Source organism: Papio anubis, chromosome 3 (genome assembly GCF_008728515.1).
Source record: "Papio anubis isolate 15944 chromosome 3, Panubis1.0, whole genome shotgun sequence".
Taxonomy (NCBI): Eukaryota; Metazoa; Chordata; class Mammalia; order Primates; family Cercopithecidae; genus Papio; species Papio anubis.
The window spans coordinates 119103762-119115958 of NC_044978.1; the positions used below are offsets into that span (position 1 = coordinate 119103762).

At 39.4% G+C, this 12197-nt stretch overlaps 1 long non-coding RNA gene across 1 annotated transcript in view; it reads left to right on the top strand.

Annotated features, from left to right (window-relative positions):
* Nucleotides 1-11603, top strand: part of LOC116274187 — a 24401-nt gene extending 12798 nt beyond the window's left edge. The window contains exons 2-3 of the long non-coding RNA XR_004182782.1: nucleotides 9269-9392; nucleotides 11530-11603. This is a non-coding gene — a long non-coding RNA (uncharacterized LOC116274187). The remainder of the gene's footprint in view (nucleotides 1-9268; nucleotides 9393-11529) is intronic.
* Nucleotides 11604-12197: the final 594 nt, after the last annotated feature.

Consider the following 12197-nt stretch of genomic DNA (forward strand, 5'->3'; position numbering starts at 1 on the left):
TGACACGAGAACTACATGACAAATGCACAAGCTTCAGTAACCGACTCGATCAACTGGAAGAAAGAGTATCAGTGATTGAAGATCAAATGAATGAAATGAAACGAGAAGAGAAGTTTAGAGAAAAAAGAGTAAAAAGAAATGAACAAAACCTGCAAGAAATATGGGATTATGTGAAAAGACCAAATCTACCTCTGATTGGGGTGCCTGAAAGTGACCAGGAAAATGGAACCAAGTTGGAAAACACTCTGCAGGATATCATTCAGGAGAACTTCCCCAACCTAGTAAGGCAGGCCAACATTCGAATTCAGGAAATACAGAGAATGCCACAAAGATACTCTTCGAGAAGTGCAACACATAATTGTCAGATTCACCAAAGTTGAAATGAAGGAAAAAATGTTAAGGGTAGCCAGAGAGAAAGGTAGGGTTATACACAAAGGGAAGCCCTTCAAACTAACAGCAGATCTCTTGGCAGAAACTCTCCAAGCCAGAAGAGAGTGGGGGCCAATATTCAACATTCTTAAAGAAAAGAATTTTCAACCCAGAATTTCATATCCAGCCAAACTAAGTTTCATAAGTGAAGGACAAATAAAATCCTTTACAGACAAGCAAATGCTTACAGATTTTATCACCACCAGGCCTGCCCTACAAGAGATCCTGAAGGAAGCACAAAACATGGAAAGGAACAACCAGTACCAGCCATTGCAAAAACATGCCAAAATGTAAAGACCATTGATGCTAGGAAGAAATTGCATCAACTAATGAGCAAAATAACCAGTTAATATCATAATGACAGGATCAAGTTCACAGATAACAATATTAACCTTAAATGTAAATGGACTAAATGGTCTAATTAAAATACACAGACTGGCAAATTGGATAAATAGTCAAGACCCACCAGTCCGTTTGCTGTATTCAGGAGACCCACCTCACCTGCAGAGACATACATAGGCTCAAAATAAAGGGATGAAGGAAGATCTACCAACAAAATGGAAAACAAAAAAAAAGCAGGGGTTGCAATCCTAGTCTCTGATAAAACAGACTTTAAACCATCAAAGATCAAAAGAGACAAAGAAGGCCATTACATAATGGTAAAGGGATCAATTCATCAGGAAGACCTAACTATCCTAAATGTATATGCACCCAATACAGGAGCACCCAGATTCATAAAGCAAGTCCTTAGAGACTTACAAAGAGATTTAGACTCCTATACAATAATAATGGAAGACTTTAACACCCCACTGTCAACATTAGAAAGATCAACGAGACAGAAAGTTAACAAGGATATCCAGCAATTGAACTCAACTCTGCACCAAGTGGACCTAATACACATCTACAGAACTCTCCACTCCAAATCAACAAAATATACATTCTTCTCAGCACCACATCGCACTTATTCCAGAACTGACCACATAGTTGGAAGTAAAGTACTCCTCAGCAAATGTAAAAGAACAGAAATTATAACAAACTGTCTCTCAGACCACAGTGCAATCAAACTAGAACTCAGGATTAAGAAACTCAGTCAAAACCGCTCAATTACATGGAAACTGAAAAACCTGCTCCTGAATGGCTACTAGGTACGAAACGAAATGAAGGCAGAAATAAAGATGTTCTTTGAAACCAATGAGAACGAAGATACAACAGACTAGAATCTCTGGGACACATTTAAAGCAGTGTGTAGAGGGAAATTTATGGCACTAAATGGCCACAAGAGAAAGCAGGAAAGATCTAAAATTGACACCCTAATATCACAATTAAAAGAAGTAGAGAAGCAAGAGCAAACACATTCAAAAGCTTGCAGAAGGCAAGAAATAACTAAGATCAGAGCAGAACTGAAGGAGATGGAGACACAAAAACCCGCCAAAAAATCAATGAATCCAGGAGCTGGCTTTTTGAAAAGATCAACAAAATTGATAGACCACTAGAAAGACTAATAAAGAAGAAAAGAGAGAAGAATCAAACAGACACAATAAAAAATGATAAAGGGATATCAGCACTGACCCCACAGAAATACAAACTACAATCAGAGAATACTATAAACACCTCTACACAAATAAACTAGAAAACCTTCAAGAAATGGATAATTTCCTGGACACTTACACTCTCCCAAGGCTAAACCAAGAAGAAGTTGAATCCCTGAATAGACCAATAGCAGGCTCTGAAATTGAGGCAATAATTAATAGCCTACCAACCAAAAAAAGTCCAGGACCACACGGATTCACAGCTGAATTCTACCAGAGGTACAAAGAGAAGCTGGTACCATTCCTTCTGAAACTATTCCAATCAATAGAAAAAGAGGGAATCCTCCCTAACTCAGTTTATGAGGCCAACATCAACCTGATAGCAAAGCCTTGCAGAGACACAACAAAAAAAGAGAATTTTAGACCAATATCCCTGATGAATGTTGATGCAAAAATCCTCAATAAAATACTGGCAAACCGGATCCAGCAGCACATCAAAAAGCTTATCCACCACGATCATGCGGGCTTCATCCCTGGGATGCAAGGTTGGTTCAACACATGCAAATCAATAAACGTAATCCAGCATATAAACAGAACCAAAGACAAAAACCACATGATTATCTCAATAGATGCAGAAAAGGCCTTTGACAATATTCAATAGCCCTTCATGCTAAAAACTCTCAATAAATTCGGTATTGATGGAATATATCTCAAAATCATAAGAGCTATTTATGACAAACCCACAGCCAATATCATACTGAATGGGCAAAAACCAGAAGCATTCCCTTTGAAAACTGGCACAAGGCAGGCATGCCCTCTCTCACCACTCTTATTCAACATAGTGTTGGAAGCTCTGGTTAGGGCAATCAGGCAAGAGAAAGAAATCAAGGGTATTCAGTTAGGAAAAGAAGAAGTCATTGAAGATGACATGATTATATATTTAGAAAACGCCATCATTATCATCTCAGCCCAAAATCTCCTTAAGCTGATTAGCAACTTCAGCAAAGTCTCAGGATACAAAATCAAAATGCTTGTGCAAAAATCAAAAGCATTCTTATACACCAGTAACAGACAAACAGAGAGCCAAATCAGGAATGAACTCCCATTCACAATAGCTTCAAAGAGAATAAAATACCTAGGAATCCAACTTACCAGGGATGTAAAGGACCTCTTCAAGGAGAACTACAAACCATTGCTCAGTGAAACAAAAGAGGACACAAACAAATGGAAGAACGTACCATGCTCATGGATAGGAAGAATCAATATCATGAAAATGGCCATACTGACCAAGGTAATTTGTAGATTCAATGCCATTCCCATCAAGCTACCAATGACTTTCTCCACAGAATTGGAAAAAACTGCTTTAAAGTTAATATGGAACCAAAAAAGAGCCCACATTGTCAAGACAATCCTAAGCCAAAAGAACAAAGCTGGAGGCATCACACTACCTGACTTCAAACTATACTACAAGGCTACAGTAACCAAAACAGCATGATACTGGTACCAAAACAGAGATATAGACCAATGGAACAGAACAGAGCCCTCAGAAATAATACCACACATCTACAGCCATCTGATCTTTGACAAACCTGACAAAAAACAAGAAATGGGGAAAGGATTCCTTATTTAATAAATGGTGCTGGGAAAATTGGCTAGCCATAAGTAAAAAGCTGAAACTGGATCATTTACTTACTCTTTATATGAAAATTAATTCAAGATGGATTAGAGACTTAAATGTCAGACCTAAAACCATAAAAACCCTAGAAGAAAATCTAGGTAATGCCATTCAGGACATAGGTATGGGCAAGGACTTCATGTCAAAAAGACCAAAAGCAATGGCAACAAATCCAAAATTGACAAATGGGATCTAATTAAACTAAAGAGCTTCTGCCCAGCAAAAGAAACTACCATCAGAGTGAACAGGCAACCTACAGATAGGAGAAAATTTTTGCAATCTACTCATCTGACAAAGGGCTAATATCCAGAACCTACAAAGAATTCAAACAAATTTAAAAGAAAAAATCAAACAACCCCATCAAAAAGTGGGCAAAGGATATGAACAGACATTTCTCAAAAAAAGACATTCATGCAGCCAACACACATGTGAAAAAATGCTCATCATCACTGGCCATCAGAGAAATGCAAATCAAAACCACAATGAGATACCGTCTCACACCAGTTAGAATGGCAATCATTAAAAAGTCAGGAAACAACAGGTGCTGGAGAAGATGTGGAGAAATAGGAATGCTTTTACACTGTTGGTGCGACTGTAAACTAGTTCAACCATTGTGTAAAACAGTGTGGCCATTCCTCAAGGATCTAGAACTAGAAATACCATTTGACGCAGCCATCCCATTACTGGGTGTATACCCAAAGGATTATAAATCATGCTGCTATAAAGACACATGCACACGTATGTTTATTGCAGCACTATTCACAATAGCAAAGACCTGGTATCAACCCAAATGTCCATCAGTGACAGATTGGATTAAGAAAATGTGGCACATATACACCATGGAATACTATGCAGCCATAAAAAAGGATGAGTTTGTGTCCTTTGTAAGGACATGGATGCAGCTGGAAACCATCATTCTCAGCAAACTCTCACAAGAACAGAAAACCAAACACAACATGTTCTCACTCACGGGTGGGAATTGAACAATGAGATCACTTGGACACAGGAAGGGGAACATCACAAACCAGGGCCTATTGCGTGGAGGAGGTAAGGGGGAGGGATAACATTAGGAAATATACCTAATGTAAATGATGAGTTAATGGGTGCAGCACACCAACATGGCACATGTATACATATGTAACAAACCTGCATGTTGTGCACATGTACCCTAGATCTTAAAGTATAATAATAAAATAAATAAATAAAAATAAATAAATGCTAGTAACTTTCAATTCTATATAGAGAATAGAGCTTATTTTTCAACACAGTACACTACAAAGAAAGTCTTTATAACTTCTAAAAAACAAATCACATAAGCACCTTTTCTGATTATAATACCAAAAACTGATAGTTTTGACATTAAAAGAAATAAAATTCAACCACTTAAAAATTAGTGTCCATTCTCTTGGTAACTCTCAGGCCAGAGAGGAAAATAAACTATTTCATTACTAAAATATAATCACACCACTACATCCTAAAGTGTCTGAATGCCATCAAAACTGTTATCTGGGCCGGGTGCAGTGGTTCACGCCTGTAATCCCAGCACTTTGGGAGGCCGAGGCAGGTGGATCATGAGGTCAGGAGATCAAGACCATCCTGGCTAACACGGTGAAACCCCATCTCTACTAAAAATACAAAAAATTAGCCAGGTGTGGTGGCATGCACCTGTAGTTTCAGCTACTCGGGAGGCTGAAGCAGGAGAATGGCATGAACCCAGGAGGCGGAGCTTGCAGTGGGCCGAGACCGCGCCACTGCACTCCAGCCTGGGCAACAGAGCGAGACTCTGTCTCAAAAAAAAAAAAAAAACTGTTATCTGAAGAAAATTTATACCACCAAAGTTTGCATTGTTAAAAAAAAAAAAAAGGCTTATAATAAATTAAGTACTGAACTGAAGAAGCAGAGAAAAAACAAAATTAATATTAAAAATAATAAAAAGAAATTCAACAATAAAAGTAGAAAATAATCATTACTAAAATAGTAGAAAAAAACAATAATATCAAGAGCTACTTCTTTCAAAAGACAATAAGACAGAAAACAAAACTATTTTCCAGTACTGTATTAGAAGATGCTGCTACATTAAACTGCTACATTAAAAAGTGCTTTATGATTTCCAGAGAACTTTAGTATAAGCCTCGGCCGGCCGTGACTCCCCTGACTCAAACCCATGACTGACTTAGATACTGATATGGTTTGGCTGTGAACCCCACCAAATCTCATCTTGAATTGTAACTCTCATAATTCCCAAAGGTTGTGGGAGGGACTTGGTGGGAGATAATTGAATCATGGAGGCAGTTTCCCCCATAATGTTCTCGTGGTGGCAAATAAGTCTCATGAGATCTGATGGTTTTATAAGAGGTTTCCCTTTGCACTTGACTCTCATTCTCTCCTTGCCTGCCACCATGTAAGATGTGCCTTTTGCCTTCTGCCATGATTGTGAGGCCTCCCCAGCCATGTGGAACTGTGGTCCATTAAGCCTCTTTTTCTTCATAAATTACCTAGTTTTGGGTATGTCTTTATTAGCAGCATGAAAAAAGACTAATACAGATACAAATAAAAGTGGTCAACTGTACAATTTAACCTACCTATGGAAAGTTCTAGTCACTACTTTTAACCCTATGAGGTGGGCTCCCCCTTTCTGGTGCCTAACAACATTTTAGTCAGGTGCTGTTTGTTTACAAATATTTTCTTTTGCTAAAACTTAGTCAAGTGCAATTAAAAGGTTCAACTTTCTACATAATTCAAGGTTTTCCCTTCTAAAGCATGCTGGACTTGAGGCTCCTGGAGCTTGCAACAGAGAAGGGATAAGCAGGCATCCCAATGCTAACCAAGACTCGTCGCTGGCATGGCTCCCTGATGGGAGACATCCAGTTATGCCTGAAAATCTTTCCCAGCCCTGCTCCTTACTTTCCACCACCAATGACCTACCCCATGGCCTCCGCTGTTGCAGTTCTGAAAGGTCCAGCTGATGACCCCTTGGGTGGGTAAAGTACCAGTAAATGGCTTAAGCACCCTAAGCGAGTTCCAGATGAGCCACAGGTAACTTGTCAGCCTTGTCATGCTGACCCCTGCAAGTTCAGCCCGTGCCCCATTCAGCCCTGCCATTTCTTTCCGATTTTCTTTTCCTCCATTCAAGTAGAAACATGGGCAGGTCATCACCTCCACTGTCCCAGGTAATGTGCAAATAGGGAATAAAGAGCTAGGCCCCCACTCACTGATACATCCTGATCTTTAAGAATGAGGATCTTATCACTGTACCCACTCCTGGGCTTCTGATATAAGATGGTAAATCCCATCACAAACATAGCTCCCTCTGAAAGACCCAGTTCTCAGGTGACACTCTCTCTCTAGTCTTCTTATACAGGCTGAGGTGGGGCAGTGGGGGTGGTAGTTGGTGATGGTAGGGCCAGTTAACTGGTATTTTAGGAAACCCTGCTCAGTGGTGGCCTTTTTAAAAATGTTCTCCGCTTTGAGGTTTGACCAAAATCCTTACCCAGAGAGAAAGTCCCCATATAACATTTTGTTCCATGTACATAATAATTTCTCCATGAGTCTTTTTTTTTTTAACTTTAAGTTCTGGGATACATGTACAGAAAGTGCAGGTTTGGCACATAGGTATACGCATGCCATGGTGGTTTGCTGCACCTATTAATCCATCATCTAGGTTCCCTCCCCTCACCCCCTACCCAACAGGCCCCGATGTGTGTTGTTCCCCTCCCTGTGTCCTTGTGTTCTCATTGTTCAACTCCCACTTATGAGTAAGAACATGTGGTGGTTGGTTTTGTGTTCCTCTGCTAGTTTGCTAAATATGATGGTTTCCAGCTTCATCCATGTCTCTGCAAAGGACATAATCTCATTCCTTTTTATGGCTGCATAGTATTCCATGGTATATATGTACCACATTTTCTTTATTCAGTCTATTATTGATGGGCATTTGGGTTGGTTCACAGTCTTTGCTATTGTCAATAGTGCCGCAATAAATGTACATGTGCATGTGTCTTTATAGTAGAATGATTTATATTCCTTTGGGTATATACCCAGTAATGGGATTGCTGAGCCAATGCATTTCTGGTTCTAGATCCTTAAGGAATCACCACACTGTCTTCCACAGTGGTCAAACTAATTTACATTCCCACCAACAGTGTAAAAGCATTCCTGTTTCTCCACAACCTCGCCAGCATCAATTGTTTCCTGACTTTTTAATAATCACCATTCTAACTGGTGTGAGATGTTATCTCATTGCAGTTTTGATTTGCATTTCTCTAATGATCAGTTATGTTGAGCTTTTTTTCATGTTTGTTGGCCACATAAATGTCTTCATTTGAAAAATGTCTATTCATATCCTTTGCCCACTTTTTGATGGGATTGTTTGTTTTTTTCTTGTAAATTTGTTCAGGTTCCTTATAGATTCTGAATATTAGACCTTTGTCAGATGGGTAGATTGCAAAAATTTTCTGCCATTCTGTAGGTTACCTGTTCACTCTGATGATTGTTCTTTGCTGTGCAGGAGCTCTTTAGCTTAATTAGATTACATTTGTCAATTTTTGCTTTGGTTGCAACTTCTTTTGACATTTTCATGATAAAATCTTTGCCCATGCCTATGTCCTGAATGGTATTGCCTAGCTTTTCTACTAGGGTTTTTATGGTTTTGGCTACATAGATATACACACGCCATAGTGATTTGCTGCACATATTAACCCATCATCTAGGTTCCCTCCCCTCACCTCCTACCCCCCAACAGGCCCTGGTTTGTTAATTGAGTTAATTTTAGTATAAGGTGTAAGGAAGGGGTTCAGTTTCAGTTTTCTGCATATTCTCCATGAGTCTTGGGTCATCTTCTTAATAAATGGAGTTCACTCTCTGGCTGTCTCCCCTATTTCAAGGCTCAGAGAACCCTAAGCAATGAAATGGATTGAAGACCCAGTTTCCCTGTTTCTCCAGGGTGTTAAGTCTTATTAAGCCTTATCTAATGTCAGCCTTCATAGTCCTTGTGGCGCACCTCACCTCTGCCCAGTGGTGTCCCAGAGAGGAGAAAATGGAGCACCACAAACTCTTGCTAAAGTGGATTCTTTAATCAGAAACAGCCCATCCTCAGTTCCGCAGCATCTTTACCACCTTTGGAGTGGTGAAAATTGAAGGCACTAGTTCTGGTGTTGCGCCAGAATGCCAGACACTGCCCAGTGTTCTGACCACCCCAAACCCAATTTCCCTGTTCCCCAAGGGACCTTGCACATCCTTGAGAAAATTTTCTCATCAGCACTACCTATGAACACTAGATGACTGACAAATCTGCCTCATAAAAGTCCAGTCACTCCTATTTCCATCTACCTGCAAGTTGTCCCTGGGGTTAGAATAAAAGCATCCTGTAGATAGTATTTGAGGAAAGCAGAGAATTTAGACTATTTGAAAGAAATTATCATAGCAAGATGCAACTCCCTCTTGTAAAAGACAGAAATAACCCCCAAGCTAGGTTAAAACCAGAGCCCCCGAGAGCCTGCTGCTGAGAGAATCAGCCACTGAGGGAGAATAGCAGCTGGGCATGAATTTGAAAAGCGTTACTTGTAATGGAGTCACCTGTAGTGCAAAGGGCCAACTTGGATTCACTATTGTTCAATTCTTTCTATGGCTTTCTCTCTAGCCTCACAAATGAAATCGTGTATGATCGCTGAGTGAATGCTGGTACAGGATTTAGACTCCACGTAAGGAAAAGAACATCTGCTTGATTGCTATGATCTAGTCTTCAGTCTTCTCAGAACATGAAGGTATTACAAATAGTGACAGTTAAAGATTTCTGGAAAGTGAACATTTTTTTGTTTTGCCTTTTTATAAGCTACCTCTACAGATAAGGCAACAAAGTGAGAGAATTTGGATACAGTTTTAAAGAATGCCCGGGAGCTGATATTCATTCTGTGATATATAATGTTAATGTTTACCTACTCCAGGAGATACTTCACACTGTCGTTTATAACACAAGAGTATTTCTACCCTTACTTGCCAAATGTTCAACTTATTTGCCTGGGGGTAGCCCCTTGAAGTAGGTTGAATTACAGCCCCAAAAATGATTATTCACATCCTAATACCCAGACCCTGTGAATGTGACATTATTTGGAAAAGGGTCTTTGCAGATAGCATTATCCAAGTAAACCTTAAATCCAGTGACAAGAGACCTTACAAAAGGAGAAGAGAAGACAAAAAGTGGAAAGCCATGTGAAGACAGAGATTGAGCATTTCTTTTCCTAATTATAGCAAAACCTGCTAGTTGTCTCCTCACATTCATTTATCTTTTCTGTATCCATTTTAGAACCCTTGATTTTAGCCAGACCTATGGCCACCTCAGTGAGAAAAAATGTAGACTACACTTCCCCATGCAGCCCCCTAAGTGGCTGAGGGTAACCACATGACTAAGTTCTGGGCAGCAATCAAATGTGTGGTGGACAACTTCCAAGATGAAAGTATAAAGGGACCATTTATCCCCTCCTCTTCTTCCACTTTTTTGCTTGCTCAGATAAAGAAACGATGATTGAATCTTGAGCAACCATGTTGAATTATATTGAAAGAACTATAGGCTTTGAATGGCAGAACAAAAACATAAAAGAAGCATAGGTTCCTGGTGTCATGTGGTAGAATGTCAGCTCTCCAGATTTCATTAATATAAGAGCTAGATAAGGCCGGGTGTGGTGGCTCACGCCTGTAATCCCAGCACTTTGGGAGGCCGAGGTGGGTGGATCACAAGGTCAGGAGATCGAGACCATCCTGGCTAACACAGTGAAATCCCATCTCTACTAAAAATACAAAAAATTAGCCGGGCATGGTGGTGGGCGCCTGTAGTCCCAGCTACTCAGGAGGCTGAGGCAGGAGAATGGCGTGAACCCAGAAGGTGGAGCTTGCAGTGAGCCGAGATCGTGCCACTGCACTCCAGTCTGGGAGACACAGCGAGACTTTGTCTCAAAAAAAAAAAAAAAAATTATATATATATATGTATATATATATAAAAGAGCTAGATAAACTTTACCTCACTATAATTTTGGATTTTTGTCATACACACCAGTTATACTGATATAGACATCAATATTTCTTTTTATTTTGTCTCCTTTCCTCTGGCCTGAAATGTATACCCAATGCTAGGAGGTGCAGCAACCATCTTGCATACATGAGGATGAGGTGCATGTGCTCAGAATGGTAGCAGGAAAAGATGGAAGGAACCTGGTCCCTGGATGACAGCCCTGGGTGCTCTTTTCTAGACTTTTTAACTTATGACAAAAATGAACCCATTACATGTTTAAGTTACAGTTTGTGGTAATTTATGTTACTTACAGCTAAATGTAATCTTATCTAATACATTTCAAAGGAAAAAAGGCTGATACAGGAAAAAATTGTTTGTTGTATTCATTAAATAAGAACAAGCTGATACAAAAATGAACCAATTATAAGTATTGAAAATGAAAATATAAATGGCTGAGAACAGTTGTAGAACAAATTAATGAGCTAAGAGGGCAAATTCCTCTGGATCACAATAACACAGAAAATTAAAGGAGGAATATAAACACCATTTTATTAGCTTCCTAGCACTGCAGTAACTGGGTGGCTTAAACAACAGAAATTTATTGTTCCAGTTCTGGATGCTAAAAGTCTAAGATCAAAGTGTTGGCAGGGTTGCGTCCATCCGAGGGCTGTGAGGGAGAATCTGTTCCATGCCTTTCTTCTAGCTTCCAGTGGTTTGCTGGAAACCTCTGGCATTCCTTGATTTCTGAATGCACCACTCTGACCTCTGCCTCCATGTTCACATGGTGCTCTCCTTGTGTGTGTGTGTGTGTGTGTGTCTGTGTCCAAATTTCTTCTTTTAACAAGGACTAATTATCTTAACTAATTACATTTGCAACAATCCTGTTTCCAAATAAGGTCACATTCTGACCTTAAGGACACCGGAGGTTAGAACTTCAACATATGAACTTTGAGGAGATGCAATTCAACCCATAGCAGCAGTTCAAGACAAGGAGAAAAGATAAGAGGAGGCCTAATATCCATATCATGGAAGTTCAAAGGTAAGAAAGACAAAATTGAAGAACAGAAATTGTTTTAAATAAATAATGGTAGAAAATTTTCCTGGGCCAAAGAATGACGTGAGTTCACATGTACAGAGAACCCATTGATTACTGAGCAAGATAAATGTAAAAAAGACCCACTCCTTGTCAAATCATAATAAAATTTGACAATAGGAATAAATACAAAAATTTTTAAACATCCAAAATCTTTAACAAGTACACTTCAAAATAACAAAAATTAGATTAACATTAGACTTCATAAGAACACTACTGGAGGCAAGAAGACAGTGGAGAAACACACTCAGAGTTTTAACCGAAAATTATTTTGAATTATCATTCAAGTGAGAGAAAAATTAAAAACTGTGTCGGTTAGCAGTTAAGTAACTATTGATCCAACTGCAATTTCAGGAGTGGGAACTAATTAGTCCCAGCCAGTCACAGCAATCCAGTCTTTTTGCCATGACTTGGCTCAGGAATGAGTAGGTGACACATTCCAGCTGAGGCACCAGCAAAAATTTCTTGGGT